The sequence below is a fragment of the Mus musculus genome, chromosome X (assembly GCF_000001635.26).
Source record: "Mus musculus strain C57BL/6J chromosome X, GRCm38.p6 C57BL/6J".
Classification (NCBI taxonomy): Eukaryota; Metazoa; Chordata; class Mammalia; order Rodentia; family Muridae; genus Mus; species Mus musculus.
In genome coordinates, this window is record NC_000086.7 from 155368602 (window position 1) to 155390292 (window position 21691).

General features: G+C 40.2%; 1 long non-coding RNA gene and 1 other non-coding gene across 3 annotated transcripts in view; both read left to right on the forward strand.

Annotated features, from left to right (window-relative positions):
- The window catches only part of Gm39545, a 37238-nt gene that overhangs the window by 13315 nt on the left and 2232 nt on the right, over positions 1 to 21691 (forward strand). The gene's annotated exons all lie outside the window — the stretch shown is intronic.
- On the forward strand, positions 18712 to 18855 carry LOC115489223. The gene has a single exon (XR_003953185.1). It is a non-coding gene; the product is annotated as a small nucleolar RNA SNORA48 (small nucleolar RNA).

Here is a 21691-nt window from a genome sequence, read left to right on the forward strand (position 1 = left end):
AGCATTGAGAGTGTTCCATATTATAGAGTGACTCATTCTGTCCTTTAATGACCAAGAAGACTCTATGGACAGTTCACTACTAATGCAAACCCAGGTTCACTGGCAAGTGAAGATATGGACAATGAGGTTCTCAGAAGAATATAGTGAAATAAATAAATGTTTAAATGTATAGATTCTGAAAGTTAAAACCAGATAGATGCTTTCAACCTACAAATGAGGCTCACTGTGCAGAAAGAAAACCTCAAGTGAAGTTTGGTAAGTAGCCTAGGACAAAGTTTAGAGATCACAGTTTAACAGATTTATTACAGCATGTGGAATTTAATATAGGGACTCAAACCTGATCAAAATATAGAAGTTAAATGTCTGTGTAGTGCTCATCCACAAATGGGACATCTTTAACATGTACTGCCTGACACCCCAAGGCTTGTGAGGACATCATGGGAGATGGTGTAGTGGTTTGAATATGTGTGATCCCCATGGGATCATATATTTGTACACTGGGTTCCTGGTTGGTGGAACTGTTTAGGAAGGGTTAGGAGGTGTGGCCGTGTTGGAGAAAGTGTCACAGTGTGTGCTTTGAAGCTCCAAAAACCTCCCACCATTCCCAGTGCTCTCTTCTTCCTGTTTGTGGTTCTGAGTTGTGAGCTCTCAGTTGTTCAAACCACCTGCTGCTTGCTACCTATGCCCTGACACTATGAGTTATAACTCCATGAAATCATAAGCAAATAAATTCTTTCTTCTATAATTGCCTTAGTTTGTTGTGGTGTCTTATCACAGTAATGTAAAAGTCACTAATACAGAGTGAAAACCGGTATAAGAGACAGGGCTTGTGATGGTTAATCTTTTCAATTTGGTTTAATTGAGAGATAACCAGGAAATCAGTTGAACACATTTTTAGGTGTGTCTGAGAGGACATTTCCACAAACATAGCATAAAAGATCTGACCCAATGAATGATTTAATTCATAATGAATTAAAAATCCAAATTGACCATAGGGAGGTGGCAAAGATGTGGAAAGTAGAGTCTCAATGGAGAAAGTAGGTCACTGGGAATATGTCCTTGTGTGGTGTATATTGCTCTGTTTCTGCTGCCTTCTGGGTCTTGCCTGCCAAGAGTTGAATAGCTCTACTTCACCACATCCTCTCTTCCATCTTGGATTTGCACTTCTGAAATCATGACATAAAATAAGTTCTGCCTTTTATTTTTTATTTTTTCTTTATAAGTTTTTGAGACTATAATTATACCACCTTTATTTACTTTAAACATGTGTGTGTGTCTGTGTGTGTGTGTCTCTCTCTCTGTGTGTGTGTGTGTGTGTGTGTGTGTGTGTGTGTGTGTACAAATTCAGTTTCCTGAGGGGGCCAGAAAAAGGCATTGGATCTCTTGAGTCTAGAGTTAAAGGTGGTTGTGAGCCACCGCCAGACTTGGGTGCTGGGTAACAAATTCAGGTTTTTTGTTTGTTTGTTTGTTGTTTGATTTTTTTTTTCTGAGACAGGTTTCTCTGTATAGCCCTGGCTGTCCTGGAACTCACTTTGTAGACCAGGCTGGCCTCAAACTCAGAAATCCACCTGCCTCTGCCTCCCGAGTGCTGGGATTAAAGGTGTGTACCACCATGCCTGACTTCAAATTCAGGTTCTTAAGCAGTATGCTCTTTTAACTGCTGAGTCATTTCTCTAGCGCCTCTTGGTGGTTTGAATGAGAACCACTCGACCCCCACAGGCTCACAAGTTGGAATGCTAGTCCCAGCTGGAATGACTGGAAAAGATAAGGAGGCCTTGTTGGAGGAGGAATGCTACTAGGAGTTGGCTTTGAGGTTTTAAAATTCCATGCCATACCATTTGAGATTCTCAGGCTCTCTCTGTCTGTCTGTCTGTCTGTCTGTCTGTCTGTCTGTCTGTCTGTCTCTCTTCTTCTCCCATCCCTCTTCTCTCTACTTCACTTCTGTGTTAATCAGCACAAAGGAGAACTATTTGCCCCAGAGGGAAAAAGGACAGGAAATGAGACAAAGAAGAGGTAGAGAATGAGGGAGAAGGGGAAGGGAACAAGGGACAGGGGGAAAGGGTATTTTTCCCAGAAGAGTGCAACAAAAGATGCAAGCTTTTAGCTACTATTTCCAGCACTGTCTGTGCCCACATTTCCTACCACAGTGGAACTGGGTTTAATGTCTCAAACTATAGGCAAGCCCCAATTAAATGTTTCTTAAAATAAGTTGCCTTTGTTACAGCAATCAATATGCTGGATCCCCTGGAGCTTGAGTTGCAGGAGCTTGTGAGCTGCAGTGTGTGTGCTAGGAACCAAACTCGGGTCCTCTGCAAGAGCAGCCAACACTCTTAACAGTTGAACCTTCTCTATACACCTAACACTGGGCTATTACTGACCTCCCTTTCCCTAAAAGCTATGGATGTAAGCACTATAGTATCTAGAACACCAGTGTGCTCTTATAGACCATGTTGGTAAATTCTTTAGTGAGAAGGAGGCATATCTGACCTTTGACCTAAGAACTCTAGTGACTCGTGTAGCTTGATTTGTTTCAAGGGGTGGTGGTGGCATGTATCTAAGAGATACATGATATTCTTTTGTTCTTGCCTTCTATTTTGTGACATTGAGATGTTGAATTTATTTTGTCTAGTGACAAATTAATCCACTGATTAAGTACATGATCTCTCCTGATTATAATTGGACAATTATATAGAAATGTATTGAGCTTCATAGTAAAGGGTGTGGCATCAGCAAAAGATTTCCCAAGACCATGATGTTAGCACAAAGGAGAACTATTTGCCCTAGAGAGACAAAGGACAGGAAATGAGACAAAGAAGAGGTAGAGAATGAGGGAGAAGGGGAAGGGAACAAGGAAGAAGGGGAAAGGGTATTTTTCCCAGGAGAGTGGAACAAAGGATTTCCTCTGGGTGGAGACTGACTAGCCCATAGACAAATGGTAGTTTATAAAGGTAAAAGGGCAAACCCTGTGTTAGAGTGAGGTATTTAATTTTGACTGGGGATATTGATTAGGGAAGCCAAACGGGGCTTTTGATTCCTGGACTTTAATAACCTGTGGGTTGTGACCACTTGGGCGGTTTTATATCAGAAATTCTGCATATCAGGTATTTACATTATGATTCATAACAGTAGCAAAATTACAGTTAAGAAGTAGCAACAAAAATAATTTTATGGTTATGAACTGAATTTTATGAGGAATTTTATTAAAGGGTCACGGCATTAGGAAGGTTAAGAACAAGCTAGAAGATGAAGCATTTATCTCTGATAAGTTATTGGAACAGAAAACAGAGACCACTCAGTTATGTAATGATTAAGCCATATTCCGAAATGACTACTTTGCTGATGACAGGAGGAGGGTGAAGAGACATATACTGAGATCTTTGTTGTTTAGTCTGTGGTTTATTTTGCATACCCAAGAGGATTTTTTTTCATACTTTTCTCAAGAACAAGGAGGCTAGGGTGGAAGTTGAGGTCCATTCTTTTTTTTTTTTTTCCTAGAACCAGAGGCCTTACTCACTGATGAAAGTTTGTTGGAAGCTATCATCTGCAAGGATTCTGTTTATTGAGATGTTAAATGCAGGAATACAGAAACCATTGAAATTCTTAGAAGTTCTTGTAGGCACTGTAAAAAATTACTGAGGGTTTGTAATTTAATTTGCAGACTGAACTATGGAATGGCATGACTTTGTTGTGTAGCAGTTTTCTCTATGATTGAAACATTCCATCCTGTAGGGAGCTTTAAGACAAAGTATAAACAACTGGAAAGTAGCTGCAGGAAGGCCCTGAAACTACTCATATTTACTAGGCAATTCTCTCCTAGAGTAAGTAATATGGACAGCTAAGAGTCACTTTTAGACCAGCTAATCTGCAAAGACAACTCAGAGAAACTAAGCTACAAAGAAGACTCGGAGACCAGACCTGGAAGAAGTAGAAGCCTGAACTGCCCGGAATAGGTTTAAAGCAGAGTCACTTGGAAAGGAAACATGAGCTGCTTCCGGGCTGGGGCTGTACAGTATGTTCTAGATGCCCAACGTTTGTCAGCAGTCAACAGTGTTGATGCTATCCAGTGTATTGTGGGAAGAGTAGAGAGAGCTCCAAAGCAAGGCTAATGCTGTTTCACTCTCACTTATTATGGTTAGGTCTCAAGTAATGACATTAACAAAGTGGATATTGCCCAAGAGTTATCATTTTTAAAGAGCTATCCATTTTAAGTGAGAATTTAAATCATTACAAGACTTATAAGAAAAAGTATTTAGTACCCCTCCAGATGAGCCTTCTCATAGCATCAGTACATCTACATTCTTGAGAACACGTGCGTGATTTTCATGAATTTATCAGGCAAGTGAAGGGACAGGGGGAAATATAAACTGTGGAATCTATAGGATCCCAGAGAAAATGGCTTGCTTCTGTGCATGGAAGATGGAATTTTGATTAATGGGTGGAATCCAAGCCATGTTATTTTTAAAGAAAAAATAGTAGCCTCCAAATGTGCCTTGCGTTTTGACCACAGGTAAGGCAGATGTCCCCCAGATGACTGGCACCTGGCATTGGGATGAGACTAGGTGATCTAATAACAACCTCTGGTGGTGGTATACATGATCAGTGTTGCTTGTACCATATGTGGATGTACATGAATAAGGACATGTTGAGATGAAAAGAGGTGAATCAATAGGCTCATGATACCTGTATTTCATGTGTCTGTCTATATTATTCCAGAAGGCATGGTAATTCATGTATAATTCGGGACTAAATTCCCAGATAATACCTAGCAATATCCGCGTGGGTCTTAGGAAGCCTGGTTAACGTGCTCAGTGTGCCATCTGCATAGTCAGAGAGAGGACCACTGGGTAACAGCTAGAGGTGCTAAAGTTGGTGCTCTTCTCAGGTGTGCCGGAAGGCCTGGGCTGCAGTACATTCACATCTCCGCTTATGATGGTTCCAAGACTATCTACAAAAATGATGGTAGAATTCTAGGAAAGAACTTTTAGTTGGATGGTAGTGTTTTTAAATTTCATTAACATACTAATTAATTGCTTTCTTTATTGTGGTGCTGGAGATCTTGCTCATGTTAGGCAATTTCTCTACCACTGAGCTACACTACTAGCCTGGACTCTTTGTTTACAATTAGATTCACCATTTATATTGAGTCAAACAGTGAGGGTACCCTTATAGAAAAATTTATTCAGTAGTGGAAAGTTACCTGGGATGCCATTGGATAGTGCAGGAGTTCTCAACCTTCCTAATGCTGCAATCCTTTAATAGAGTTCCTCATGTGGTGGCAATTCCAAACCATAAAACTATGTTCACTGATACTTCATAACTGTAATATTGCTAATATTGCTACTGTTATGAGTAATAATGCAAATATGTGTGTTTTCTGATGGTCTTAGGTGACCCCTGTGAAAGGGTCTTTAGACTCACAAAGGCGCTGTGACCCACAGGCTGAAAACCACTAGGATAGTGGAATATGTTCTTACTGAAGAAACTGAAAGGAGAAGTTGGAACCAATAGTGAGATCCCAGTGGTGTAGACATATAAAAAACAAAATAAAAACGTCACATAGCATTTCCCTAGATGGGTATTCCCATTTAAATCTAGTGATTTGTTATGAGTTTGGAGGCAATGTGGAGCTTCAGACCAAATGTAACATCTATGTCATATCTTCTTGTCATTTAACACTTCTTCCTATGTTTCTCTTTGGACAATAAAGGTCTTGAATTTTCTTTTCTTTTTTTTTTTAAAGAATTTCTTTGTTTTTTAAGATTTATTTATTATTATATCTAAGTACACTGTAGCTGTCTTCAGACACACCAGAAGAGAGCGTCCGATCTCCTTAAAGATGGTTGTGAGCCACCATGTGATTGCTGGGATTTGAACTTAGGACCTTCGGAAGAGCAGTCAGTGCTCTTAACCTCTGAGCCATCTCTCCAGCCCGATCTTGAATTTTCATGTTACAGACATAAGTTGATATATAGTCTAGCCAAATAATGTATGTGCGGGGCTTTATCAGCATTGTTGCTGCCTGGACTTCCATTAGTCCTTTTTTAGGAAGGAGCACCAACAAGAGCGTTGGATTCCCCTGAAAGAAGGCACTAAAATAAAAGTTATATGGAGGGGATAGAAGAGGGGATAGAGTGGCAGAGATGAGCAGCAAGGGCATTTCTTGCTGTTTTGTATAGGCTTCCCTTCTCCTGCCCTCCCAGTGGATGAAGTAATAGACGAATCATATAGATTTTCTTTTTTTTAATTGGTTATTTTATTTATTTACATTTCAAATGTTATCCCCTTTCAGGTTTCCCCTCTGCAAACCTCCAATTCCCTTCCCCTCCCTCTGCTTCTGTGAGGGAGCTCACCCACCCACATCCCCACTCCTGCTTCCACACCCTAGCATTTTCCTGCACTGGGGCATCGAGCCTTCACAAAACCAAGGTCCTCTCCTCCCATTGATGCCAGATAAGGCCATCCTCTGTTACATATGCAGCTGGAGCCATGAGTTCCTCCATGTGTACTATTTGGTTGGTGGTTTAGTTCCTGGGAGCTCTGGGTGGGGTTCAGGTTGGTTGATATTGTTGTTCTTCCTAAAGGGTTGCAAACCCCTTCAGCTCCTTCAGTCCCTCACCTAATTCCTCCATTGTGGTCCCTGTGCTCAATCCAATTGTTGGCTCTGAGCATCTGCCTCTGTATTTGTCAGGCTCTGGCAGAACCTTTTAGGAGACAGCTATAGGACAGGCATACCAGGCTCCTGTCAGCAAGCACTTGTTGGCATCAGCAATAGTGTCTGGGTTTGGGATCTTCAGCTGGGATGGATTCCCAGGTAGGGCAATCTCTGGATGCCCTTTCCTTTAGTTTCTGTTCCACTCTGTCCCCATATTTCCTTCAGACAGGAGCAATTCTGGGTTAATATTTTTGAGATGGGTGGATAGCCCCATCTTTCAACCAGAGGCCATGTCTATCCACTGGATATGGTCTCTACAGGTTCAATCTCCCCTTTGTTGGGTATAGATTGATCATATTAAAGCCAAAATTGTTTCAGTGTAAAGCTTAACACTTCCACTAGATGGTGACAAAAGGCCATATGTTGTCCTTTTAAAGTGACTGGATTGTTTATGATAGGCCCGAATTTCTACAAATAGAGGTTTAGGGAAAGTGAAAATTATATCTGAAATACTAGTTCCTTTGGAGAGGATAAACACACCAGGAGCAAACCTATGAAAGAAAGTGCTTATGAAAGCTGTCTCAATAAAACAGTGACCTCAAATGGCAAGCAAACACCAGTCACAGGCCTGTAAGAATACATAATTTGAGTGGTCAACAGCTTATCTGTTTGAAATCTAAGTGCTTTTCTAGTGCCTTCTTTCAGGGAATCCCAATGCTCTTGTTAGTGACCCTTTCAGAAAAGGAGCCAATAAAACTCCAGGTAGCAGCAACTTCTGATAAAGCCCCTCGAATACATTATTTGGCACAAGTCTCTGTAGAGAGACTTCAACAGAATGTCTAAATTGCTATCAAGTAACTTTAAGTGAGTTTCTAGTATGAAAGTTGAAAGCCCTTACTATTATGTATGTGGAATCAGGATTGGTTGTTTAGGGATCCTTGAATCTCCCCTCAGCAAGGGGTCCACATAGGACTGAGAGACAAAGATTGCTATTTCTTGGGACACTTTCCCCTTGCCCCTGGGCTATATTGAGATACCATATCTGTATCTTGCATTGGCCCCAAGTAGACCTTCTTCACATAGATACTAGAGTGATACACTAGCTTCTACAAAGAACAATAATGTGGGGTCTCCATCCTCAAGGTCCGAGTCAGGGACAATAGCCTGTATCACAGTATAAAACTCGGGCTTAGATGTCAGAGAGATGGCTCAATATTTAAAAGCCCCAGCTGCAAGCAAGGCATGGTGGCACACAGCTTTAATCTCAGCACTTGCCTGATCTACACAGTGAGTTTCAGAATAGCCAGAACTACACAGAGAAATCTTGTCTTAAAACAAAACAAAACAAAACAAAACAAAAACAAAAACAAAAAATAAAATAAAATAAAGTAAAGCACTGGCTGCTCTTCCAGAGGACTCAGATTCAATTCCTTGTACTCACATGGCAGCTCACAACAGTCTGTAACTACGGTCCCCGAGGATCTGGCTCCCTCTTCTGGCATTTGTTGGTATTGCATGCACAGACATACAGGCAAAACACCAATATACATAAAGCAAAAATAAATAAATCTTAAAACCAAAAACAAAACCAAACCAAAACAAAAAAACTTTCAGGATCAAAATGAAATTCCAAGCTTAAGAGTACTTTCACTCAGTACTATGGATGGTTGAACTGGTCATTAAGTTCACATACATGTATCTTTGGTTTCATTCACAGCTTACAAAAACACAAGTGATGGAGAGCACAGATACTGGGTGTATTAGTTCTTCAGGATTCTCTAGAGCAGTGATTCTCAACCCTCCCAATGTTGTGACCCTTTAATATAGTTCCTCATGTTATGGTGAACCCCAAACATAAAATTATTTTCTTTGCTACTTCACAACTCTAATTTTGCTAGTCATGAATCATAATGTAAATATGTGTTTTCCGGTAGTCTTTGGTGACCCTTATGAAAGGGTTATTCAAATTCCCAAGGAGGTCACGACCCACAGATTGAGTACCACTGCTCTAGAGGAGAAGGACTGATAGAATGAACCTATAATAAAAGCGGCTATATTAAAGCGACAGCAACATACGGGCTGTGGTCTGGATAGTCAAACAATTGCTGCCTCCCAATACAAGGGTTAAGAATACAATAGTTATTAAGTTCATGAGGCTGGATGTCTCAGATGGTCTTTGGTCTATGTTGGAGGTTCTAAATACCAGGGAAGAAACGCCTCACCTGCAGGATAGATGTCCTTGCCAGAGAGAATGAAGGAAAGCATGCAAAATTGAAAAGCTGCCTTTTTTCATGTCCTTTCATTTTAGCTGCCACCAGATGCATGGTTCAGATTTATGCTGGTTCTTCTGCTCTCAAATGATCCAGATTTAGGGTGGTTTTTCCTACCTCAAATAATCCAGTCAAGAAAAATCTCACACAGGTGTGTCCTGATGTTTGGGTTTTAGTTATTTCCAGATGTAGTCAAGTTGACAACAAAGATTAGCCATCACACTAAATCACCTGTTTGTTGAGTCAAAAATGAGCCCTAGGATTTCTGGGTAAGCACCACAGTGTCTCCATTCTGCATAGCTGCACTACTATTTTACCAATGGCATTACAATACCTAGAGTAGATCTTTGGATTCTCTTAATCCAAATTCAGAGTAGCCATGAGAGGCTCCCTTGAGTCTATCACTGGCTCCAGGGGACTGAGTTCTGAAGTGCTAGAAGTCTCTTTCATTCTCATCTAAGAACCAGGTCCCATTTTGGATATAATAGTCCAGGACTAATCTCTATGTTTTTGTTTTTGCTTTTACTGTTGTTGTTTTTGGTGCTAGGGACTAAATCCAGGGCTTCACATATAAAAGGCAAGCTCTACCAGAACTATATCTTCAGTCTCTGTCTCTATCTTTTGTCTCATGTGACTCAAACATGACTGGGCAAAAAGGATCTGCATGCTACATTGTTGTCAGGATACAGGATGAGAGGTCTGACTCATGACACATCATTTGTGGAAAAACCAAAGCAGGAAAGAATTAGAATGAGCAATGATGGCCAAAATAAGCCTCTGACTTTATAGAGGTCATAATCTCATGGGAAAAAGCTATCACTAGAAATGGTTTGTTCGGAGCTGGAGAGATGGTTTAGGGGTTAAGAGCATGTATCAATATTCCAGAGGACCTGAGTTCCATTCACAGCACCCATGTCAGGCAGCTCACAACCACTTGTGATTCCAGCTCCAGGAGATCTAAGTCTGGCCTGTTCAGATACCCACAAACACATGTGGTGGCATACATTCACATAGGCACACAAACACACACACACACACACACACACACACACACACACACACTATTAAAAATAAATGTAAAATAAAACAAGAAAGAAATGGCTTGTGTTAGTGTAGAATGAACCAACTTAAATTTATATTTATTTATTGTGTAATATTCAATTTAAAGAATAATATTTATTTAACTTATAGTTCTCGTGAGAAAAAAAATTTGCTAATACACTTGATGCTTTGTGTCCTCCCTGAGTTTTGGTAAAATTACCTTTGCTCTTTATTATTTTTCTCATGTATGTATCTCTTTTTAAACAATACAGGGATTGATTTTGTGTAGTTTTACTGCATCTATTCTGCTTGTTGTTCAATTGACTTCTTTAATTTGAAGATGTATTGTTTTAATAAAATTTGGAAATTTTGAAAAAAAAAAGGTGAGGGGATTCTGGGCTATGTGTGGTGTCATCCTAGCACTTGGAAGGTGGAGACAGAAAGATGGTTGCAAATTTAAGGCCAGCCTGTGTTACGCAATGAATTATAAACCAGCCTGGATTATTGAGTGAGAATCTGTCTCAAAATGAAACGAAATGAAATGAAATGAAATGAAACGAAACCAAACGAAACGAAACGAAACGAAAGCAAAGCAAAGCAAAGCAAAGCAAAGCAAAGCAAAGCAAAGCAAAGCAAAGCAAAGCAAAGCAAAGCAAAGCAAAGCTCTAGGCTGGGAAGATAGCGCAGATACTACACTCACTTGCCTAATATGTGCAGGGTTCTGGGTGTGATCCCCACTACTGAAGTAAAAGCACAAACTAAGGAAACAAACATACTCCTTTTAGCCTTCTGGCCTAGTAAAATGTAGTTGACCTCTCTGAGACTCAGAATATATGTAAAAATGGGAGAATAATACCTTCCTGGTATTATAAAATTGATAAGATGTTAAAATAAATGTGATATCTTGACTGTAGATAGGATTTATGGGATTATTTCTAATGAGTATGGCACAACTAGTGTTTTTCCCCCCCTGAGGCTAGAATATAAATGAGGATAGTTTCTCTGTGGCTTTTACTTGAATTAGTCATCCTATAAGACATTATCTATGAAGTCATGAAGATATTCTAGCAGGTTCTATAGAGGTTCCTGGGGAACAAATATGAAGTTTCCCCGAACTTACCAGCATGTCCAGTCAATTCAGATGGCTATATCCTTGGTTGATGACCCAATTCCACCCACATGGGATACCACACACCAGCTTTAGCTGTTTCTGGATGAATTATCTGTTCAAATTGTGAGTTTTGTAAGTATTTATTGTTTTATTTTTAAGTTCTCATTTAAAGATTGTATAGGCATATATCATTAATCACACATAACAATGGATGCAACTGCATCATTTTCATGTTTTTATGTAACATATTTTGATTACACTTGTCTGGTTTGGTTTTATGTTCACTTGACACAAGCTAGAGTCATTTGGTAAGAGGAAACTTCAACTGAAAAAATGCCTCCATTAGAATGGCTTGTAGGCAAGTCTGTGGGGGTACTGTTTTGACTAATGATTGATGTGGGAGGGCCCAGACCACTGTGGGTGGTGCTACCCTTAAAAGTTTGCCCTAAGTTGTATAATAAATCAGGCTGTGCAAGCCATGAGGAGCAAGCCAACAAGCAGTTCTCTTCCATGGCCTCTGCTTCTGTTCCTACCTCCAGGTTCCTGGTTTGGATTCCTACCCTGACTTCCCTTGGTGATGATGAGTGGCTTGAAAATTGTAAACTGAAATAAACTCTTCTTTCTCTTATTTACTTTTGATCAAAACTCCAACAAAGACAGCACTTAGCTCTGTTACTCTCTCTTATTGCCTTCTGCCATGCCTCCCCATCAAAACTGTAACCCATTCTTAGTTCTCTGGAGTAGCATTCCCAGATTAACCGTTTCTTCTATAAGTTGCCTTGGTCAACATGTTTTTGCACAGTAACAGAAAAGTAACACTGTGACCTCATTCAATTTGCTTTTTCCAGTTCCTTCATTTACCTACAAATTTTATTTTTCTTTACATGTGAGTGACATTGTATATATAAACCACATTTTCATTGTGTATTTCTCAGTATATGGACATCTAGATTGATTCTATTTCATAGCTATTGTGAATAGGGCATCAGTGAACATGGTGCAAGTATTTCCAAAGTACGATATAAAGTCTTTTGCATATAACCTAGGAGTGTTTTAGTTAGGTCACATGGCATATCTATTTCTAGCGTTTTGAGAAACTGCCAGACTAGTTTCCAGAGTAGCTGTACTAGTTTACAGTGTATAAGGGTTCCCATTCTCTACATTCACATCAGTGCTTACTACTACTTGTATTCCTGATGATAGTCACTCTAACTAGAGTGAGATGGAATGTTAACATAGTTTTAACATATATTTTCTTGATCGCTAAGGATGTTGGATACTTAAAAAAAAGGTGTTTACTAGACATATGTATGTCTTCTTTTGAGAAGGACTTTCTGTTCATTTCCACAGCACATTTTTAACAGGGTTGTTTGATTCCTTGGCATTTAGTTTCTTTCAGTTCTTTGCCTATTCTAGACACGAAACATCTCTTAGATGGATAGCTAGTTGACAAAGATTTTCTCCCATTCTGTGGGCTGCCTCTTCATAGACCATTTTCTTTTCTTTTTAAAAAATTTTTTATTAGTTTCTTCAATTACATTTCAAATGCTATCCCAAAAGCCAACTATAATGTCCCCCCGCCCTGCTCCCCTACCCACCCACTCCCACATCTTGGCCCTGGCATTCCCCTGTACTGGGGCATATAAAGTTTGCAAGAACAAGGGGCCTCTCTTCCCAATGGTGGCCGATTAGGCCATCTTCTGCTACATATGTAGCTAGAGACAGGAGCCCTGGGGGTACTGGTTAGTTCATATTGCTGTTCCACCTATAGGGTTGCAGACCCCTTCAGCCCCTTGGGTACTTTCTCTAGCTCCTCCATTGGGGGCCCTGTGTTCCATCCTATAGATGACTGTGAGCATCCACTTCTGTATTTGCCAGGCACTGGCATAGCCTCACAAGAGACAGCTATATCAGGGTCCCTTCAGCATAATCTTGCTGGCATATGCAATAGTGTCTGTGTTTGATGGCTGATTATGGGATGGACCCTTGGGAGGGGTAGTCTCTGGATGGTCCATCCTTTCGCGTAGATCATTTTCTTTGTTGTACAGAAGCTTTTCAGTGTCATGAGATTCCATTGGTCAGTTGTTTACCACTCTATTTGGTGGCATGAGCCTGGGAGAGTTGGGTCTAAACATGGAGTATACAGAGCCTGAACTGAACCATCCATGTTCTATAACCATGCAAGGCTTCCAGTAGTAGGACTTGACATTAACCTAGCCACAAATCCTTTGACCTACAATCTGTTTTGCCTAAAAGATGTGCTATGACAATGGTGATACAGAACTTGGGTGAATGGCCAATCAATGACTAGTCTGATTTGAGGCCCACTCCACAAGAGGGAGCCCATTCCCATCACTGCCTGGATGGCCAGGAACCAGAGGCTGGGTGTCTTGGAGTCCTAGGGTAAACCCAAACACAACTGGAAAACAATCAGTGAAATGATTCCTAATAATATTCTCCTATATTCATAAATCAGTGTCTAGCCCAATTGCCATCAGGAAGGCATCCTCTTGCAGCCAACAGGAGCAGATGCAGAGACACATAGCCAAACATCAGGCAGAAAGCAAGCTCACATAGGAGGTCTCCATTTGGTGCCTTCCTTTGGAGGTAGAGAAACCTTCTGAAGAGAGGGAGGAGGCAGAGAGGCCAAGGATACCCAGGCAGCACAGGTATCTCAGGCAATAGCAAACTTTATTTAAAGCATCAGACAATTTACACTCTTGAGGGTTAAGAAGTGAACTAGGTGAAGTATACAATCATGAGGACAAAATCATGTGGCAAAAACATATTCTTCCATAGAAACATATAAACAAATAGTATCTATTTGTAATGAATAATCTGAAGTGAACTCACTCCTATCCACTACACTTGGGAGGGGCACAAAAGCACTCTCCAAGAATAACCCATGCTATGGAGGGTTGTCTTTTGCTTTTCTCACAAGGTCTTAGAAATATCTTCACACAGCTTCATTCATGAGCCCTGTTCTGACAGCCAGTTTGTAGGTCTTATTTCTAGAATGACTGGATTCCTTTTTAGAATGTCCCTATCTTGCCCTATAAGATGAAGTATACTTTTCCCCCCTTATTTTTCTTATCAGTTTCAGGATATCAGGTCTTATGCTGAGATTCTTGATCTATTTGGGATGAGTTTGGTGCCAAGTGAGAGATATGGACCTGTTTTTATTTTTTGCATGTTAAAATTCAGGATTCCCAGTACCATTTGTTGAAGATTCTGTCTTTTTTTTCAATGACTATTTTTGGCATCTTGGTTAGTGATTGGGTAGCTGTAGTTGTGAATAGAATACATGACCCATATATATATGCCATGTTGTTTTATTACTATGGCTCTACGGTATAATTTGAAATTAGGTAAGGTGCAGTATTCTTTAAGATTCATATTGCTTTGGCTATCCTTGGTGCTTTGTGCCCCAGTATTTTATGTACAGATTGTTTATTTTTCTATCTCAGTGAAGACATGTCCTGATATTTTAGCTGGGGTTGCACTGAATCTGTAGATTGATTTTGGTAGTTTGTCCATTTTTTTTCAATATTAATCCTGCTAATCTGTGAGCACAGGAGGTCTTTCTGTCTTTTGATATTTTCCTCAATTTATTTCATCAGTGCTTTAAGGTTAAATAGCAATGAATTTCAGAAAATCAAAATGATGTGTTTTAAAAACATCTATCACATTAAATTGGAAAGTCTAAAAGAAATGGACGAATTTCTAGATCCATACAATGTCAGAAAATTAAACAAAGATGAAATAACTTAAACTGACTCATTACTAGCCACGAGACTAAAGCAGCCTCCTTGCTATAAAAATCTCAGGACCAGATGGATTCAGTGAAGAATTCTACCAGAGCTTCAAAGAAGAACTAACACCAGTAATATTCTTTTTATAAAGCCAATATTATGCTACTCAAACTATATAAAGACATGACAAATAAAGAAAATTACAAACCTACCCCCAGATGAACATAGATGTAAATATTCTCAATAAAATTTTGGCAAACTGAATCCAAAATAATATCAAAAAGGTCATTCATCCTACGTTGGTTTTATTGCAGAAATGTGAAGATGGTTCAATATACACAAATCAATAAATGTTATTCATCACATAAATAGACACTACAACAAAGATGACCTGCTTATCTCATTAGATTTAGAAAAAGCTTTTGGGAAAATCCAACATCCCTTAATGTTAAAAATCATGGAGAGGATAGGAATGCAGGGAACATATATTTTAAACAAGATATTTATTGTTTCTTTGATAATGCCATACATTATATATTGATCTGTACTCTCTCCCAACTCCTCCTAGATCCACCCCTTATTCCACATCCTCCCAACATTGTGTCCTCAGTAAACAAACAAACAAGCAAACAAACCCCCAAAACAAAGTTCAATATTGGCTTTTTTTATACTCATATATTTGTGATGTTCTACGGGAATATGTTCAGCTTACCAAATATAAATAAAACCAAAAAAGCAAAACTAACTCCTCTCATAGCAGCTATCAGTTACCAACAGCTCAACAGCCTCTAGTAGGAAATCATTACCACTTCCCTCCTCCATGATGGGATTTTGTCTTGCCTGAGTTTACATAGGTCTTGCGGATGCTATCACAACTGCTGGGAGTTCACATATACACCTCTCTTGCCTTTCAAGCAAGAGAAGCTATCTTAACAAAATAAAGGTTGTATGTAATAAACATATAGCAAACATCATGATCAATGGAGAAAAGCTAAAGATATTTCCACTAAGATCATAAAGAAAACAAATTTGTTTACTCTCTCTGTTCCTAGTTAATATGGTAGTTTAAGACTTAGATAAAACAGTAAGACAGGAAGAGGAAATAAAAGGAATACAAATATGTAGTTCAAGTATTCCTATTTTCAAATTACATGACTGTCTAAATTAGAGACTGAAAGACTCTACTAAAACCTTTTAGAGTTAATAAACACTTTCAGCAAAGCGGCAGTAGTCTTCTTATGAAAGAATGACAAACAGACTGAAAATAATCAGGGGGAAATCCCATTCTTACCAACCACAAAATATAATATATCCAGGAGTAAACCTAATCAAGCAAAAAGTCCCCAATAATGAAAACTTACTCTTTACTCTTTTTTTTTCTGGTGTATTCTTTTTTTTTTCCCCATTTGAAATAAATTCTCATTATGTAGCTCAGGCTATCCTGGACCTCACTATGTGGCCAAGGCCTCTCTTGAGCCCACAATCCTCCTGATTTTACTAGGGTTGCAACAAGCATGTACTACTTTACTTGGCTCTAGTAATATATTCTTATAATGATTTTAATTTGTCAGGATTGCAGAATTTTGTTTTATTAGTCTTTAGATAGTGCTTCTTGAATCGTATGATTAAGTAAATATCAATTTCATCAACTAGGTATAGAATATGACATAAGACTACATTTCAATATGCATATATGTCTGTTTATATAGCTTATAAGTGAGGATTAGTTGGTAAAAATGCTTCTTAGTATGCAAAAGCCCTGGGTTGCATCTATATAAAGTGAATGTGGTAATGTATGTCTGTAATTCTAGTGCACAGGAACAAGAGGCAGAAGAATCAAAGGTTCAGTGATACATCCAGCTACATAATGAGTTGTAGCATTGAATTAGTTAAACTTCTTTGGCTCCTGGAAAGTTGTGCACCTTGCATCACCCAAGAGCTCTCTGGATTTGCGAATGAAAGACACACACACACACACACACACACACACACACACACACACACACACACCAGCTTATTTTGATATGCCTTGACTAGCACAATGTATGGGCACTTCTAAATCTCCTTGCAGCTAGCACACATTCCTCTCTGATAATCCTGGCTTAACACCTTCTAAATCTATATTTTATCTTTATTGCCCTGTTACTTTCTGGGAAGCCCCCACCCCCTACATAGGTTCGCATTCCCTTTTCACCTACATTGCTGGATAATTTTTCTCCAGCAGCTCTTAAATCTGATCCCTCTCTTCCAAGTCATGGTGGTTATCCTCCTCTTCCCCCCGCTCTTGGTCCCTTGCCCTCAAAATCTAAAAGTCCCACTCTGTCTCCCTGCCCAGTCACTGGCTATATGGAAATTCTTTATTATTGAAGACAGCTGGGTCAGGGACCCTCAGGTCTGCAAGCGCAGCTTTTGGGAGGTGAAATAAGACAAAGCATTAGAACCAATTTCCAATAATGAGTTTCAGGTCAGTCTGGGCTACATGAGACCCTGTCTCAACCAAACCAAACCAAACCAAACCAAACCAAACCAAACCAAACCAAACCAAACCAAACCAAACCAAACCAACTTTACTAATATATTTCATTGGTTTTAAGAAATCAAACAGTGATATACAGTCTGTTTACTGTAACTGTTAGAAATTTTATGAAGTTCACTTGTATAACCAGAAATTAAAGCATGGATGGTGGTTTATGAAAATTCTGTAAATATAGATTAATTTCACATATACCTTGACCATTTTTTTTCTAGAAAACATTCAAGACATTAATTACAATCTTTTCACAATTTACTGCACACTGTCATGAAGGTTCAAATGTAATTTCTAAGTGTTAACATTTAGGTTAGTGGACAATATTTGGGGGGAAATGGGAAAGAAATAAATACATAAAAGTGAATTTTGTGAGCATATATGTTCGTAAGGTAACATGTCTTAAGCTTCAGGGTGTATGTGAATTACCTGTTCATGATAGAAATGTCACCTCTGATTTATTAGTTCTGGGATGGGGTCTAAGATTATGTATTTCTAACAAGCTTACAGATAATGCTTTGTTGCTAGTCTAGGAACTACATGGTTATACGTCTGTTAAATCACTGATTTCTATCAAGAGTCTTTTGTGATGGAAGGATTTATAGAAGGTGTTAGTGGCAGTGATTACATTTTAATACTTTATTCATGTAAGCATATCTGCAAAGGCCCTGATGCTAACAACCAGCTTTCCGTTTCAAACTCAGAATCAAGGAGGACAGCACAAGCTGGGTTTGGTGGTAAATGCCTATATTTCCAGTACCCAGGGATGCTGAGGACAGATGGCAAGTTTGAGGTTAGCCTAGGCAACATAAGAAAACTGCTTCAAAATACATGCACTGCAGAGGATATTCTCTCCTTACATACCAGAGCAGAGGATAAGTGTGTATGTGTGTGTGTGTGTGTGTGTGTGTGTGTGTGTGTGTGTGTGTGTGTGTGTGTAAGTGTCTACAGAGGCCATAGGGTTCAGATCTCCTAAACCCCTAGAGCTAGAGTTACAAGGAATGGTGAGACAGCCATGTGGGTGTTAGGAAACAAACTGAGGTCTTCTGTGAGAGCAACAAGGCACCTCTCCAGCCTTCCCCCTTTTAAAATTAGCTGACAAAATTATATGTTTCTTTACAGAAATTTTATACATACTTACTTGGTGAATTCTCCCTGCTCCTCCATATCCCCAGTTACTTTCATATAGCATAGGTTCTATTGCCATCCCAACCTTCTCCTTTAATGCTTTTCCCAGTCTCATGAATCCTTTTCTAATCTCTTGTACAAATATTAATGTATATACAAGCCATCCAGTAAACACATTGAATTCTATCAGTTTGCATGTTTTCTTTTTAATCTTAAAACATGCTGATTTCTCCCCCTGACAATGGGCAAAGAAAACATCTTGTTGGTGGTGTTGTTCTTGTAGCAGTCAGGCACAGAGCAGATGGCAGTCCTTTGTTCATCCTAGCTCGATGCCTGGCTTGATGACCAAACTGTCTTATGCCTAGGACTCATAAAAATCAAATCAAATCAAGTCTAGGGCAGCACAGGACAGGAGTAGGAAGACAGAGACCTGCATTCTTCAGTGCCACATGGTGTGGTCAGAAAAAGATGTCCACAGACCTGCCCTCCACCACACAGCATGGGAGGCTCTTAGACAGATAGAGCCCAACCTACCATTACATGATGGAACTCGGGAGGAAGAAGAGAGACAGAGATCTGCAGACTGCTAAGCAACCAACAGACTTGCAGAGCACAAGAGAGCTGTAGGCACCTGCTTGCTGGAAGATGTCACCCAGTTAGACTCAAGGCCAGCTTGCAGTGTGTAAGTATGTAATGGACAAATGAGAGAGAAAGAGAGTGGAGACGCTTGAGCATTATGAAGAGAGATGGAACTGGATACTTGAAGGTAGAGAGGAGAAGCCTGTTGTGAGTGGCCAGCACCATCATCTGAGGCCATGGTGAGGTCTCAGCCTGACTTGTCACTAAGAGCCATGTCTGGGTCTGTGACTACCTGAGAGCATCGAGGCATCTCTGTTTGGGGCAGCTGTTGGTAATAGTCTGGATGTCCAAGAGGCTATGCAGAACTAGCCCTGCTCCCTCACTGGCTGTAGCATTCTGGAGAGCTGGCCCTACCTCTCACTGGTGTAAGCACTTGGAGTGGGAGCTGTGCCTTGGCCAGGCAGAGAAGTGGCCTTGATAATGGAAGAGGATGTGAGTGTGGGAGAACTGACCCCAACATTCTTCTGCTGTGTGGTAGCACAGGCACAGGAGTGAACTCTGGCCTTACCTCCAGCAGTCAGAAATGCTCCTCACAGGGTCATGAAAGCAGGAGAGCAGGCCCTGCACCTCTTCAGGGCAGCACAGTAGTGCTGTCCCTGGTTGACAGGGCCCAAGTGAGTTGCCTTGAGGGCTGGTCCAGCTACTTGTCTACCATGAGGTGGTGTGGGGACAAGATGCCATCATTCTTCCCCCTGCCATCTGCAGTAGTCCATAGATCTGGCCCCCAGGACATAAGAACGTGAGAATCGGATAGCTGCCGTCCCCCAACACCCCTGTACTGCACTTGGGAGAGCTAGCCCTAAACCATTCCTGGACAACACAATGGAGCTGGCCCTGATGGAAGAAGCCTGGATGAACCAGAGGGTCTGAGATCTGGGCAGCTGGCCCAGCCCCTCATAGGCTGCAGGACTTGGGATAATGGGGTCTGTGCTTTGACTTGGCAGCACAGTGGACTGGCAGTGGATGTGTGGGTGTGGGTACACTGGCCCTGGAGGGCAAAAAAGCAGAGCTGATCCTGCCTCCTGCTAATGGTAGTACTGGGTGGCCTAGCTGGAGCAGTCCTGGAGAGAGTGCCCTGGTGATGTGGGATTAGGAGAATTGATTGGACGACTAACTCAGACCCAGATCCAGGGCTTTGAGTAGGGCTACTCCAAAATCTACTCCATCTATGAACTCCTGAAGCATATGAAAGGGCCAGTCTTACATATACACAGTGGCAGAACCTCCATGACACAGGGAAATAACCTGGAGGAGACTTGGTAAGGATCCAATATTGATGGTGTCAACAGAAGCCAGAGATCTCAAACCAGACCATTGCAATGAACATTTGTAAGTGAAGATGTATATACTGTGGGATACACTGTGACATACTACAGCTTCCAGGATGTTTTGTGTGTGTGTGTGTGTGTGTGTGTGTGTGTGTGTGTGTGTGTGTGTGTGTGTATGTATTTGGAGGGGAGGTTGCAAGGGCAAAGTGCAGATTCGAGGAGACAGGGAGATAAGCTGGACTAGGATACATGAAGTGAAGCTCACAAAGAAGCAATACAAAGTTTTAAAAACTGTTGTTTTCAAGATGTTGAGAGATTTCCCAAACTTTCAAGGTACTACACTTCTGTGACTACTGGAAGTGAATCTATAAACTCAAATGATTGAGCGACTCTTACTGACTAAATTGTTTAGAACTGGGGAAGAGTTAGAAATGGTATAGAACTTCTCGTTTATGGTAGGTTTAAAAGCCAAAATTTATATCTAAATGTGTATGACATTTTATTTCCGGTAATACCACTCAATACTGAACCCAAAGCTGGAAAAGCAAAAGTTTGTAATTTGGTACCTGGAATTTCATAGATTTATGTTCTCTATACAGCTAAGTTAAAATTTTCCACTGCATGATACGCACAAAAGGCAACTGAAAGGAGTTAAATGGAACAATTAGTTATAAATAGGACTGCATAGCTGAGTGGAGACGTATGGAATGGTGAATGAGCTGGACTCATTGCTATTCATAAGGACTGATGGGGAGAGTGGTATTGCAGCCTAGTGTGTTATGGCTCATCTCTACTTAGGGAGTAGTCTTTGTATACACAACACTAATATCACCTGAGAACTCAGATCCTGTCCTAGATTGGTTAAATTCAAATCTGTACTTTTAAGAAAAACCAAGTTTATTTGGATTCTTATACTATGAGAACTTCTCATCTAGTTGTAGGGGAAAATGGCTTGCAGAAATTGTGTTCTTCCTTGAGGAAAACAGGTACTTCTAAACTCTGGCCAGGCAGGGAAAAAGCTGAAGGATAAACATACCAAGCTCAGCATTGTCCCATACTCTAGCCTTTCATTCATGAATCTGGATGCTAAAGCTAACCAGAAGCCACAGGATAAGGGAGTAATTTGATGTAGTCCATGAAGCACAGAGCATATAGAAAAGGGAAGACAGTGGAGGGGTGGAATGAATATTCAGCATATCCATTTAAAATAACTTTAAAAGTAATTGTGTCATAGTATTATCATAGTACATCAAATCAAACAGCTGGGGTAAGGAAACATTTTTGTAAAGAATGTACAAATCAG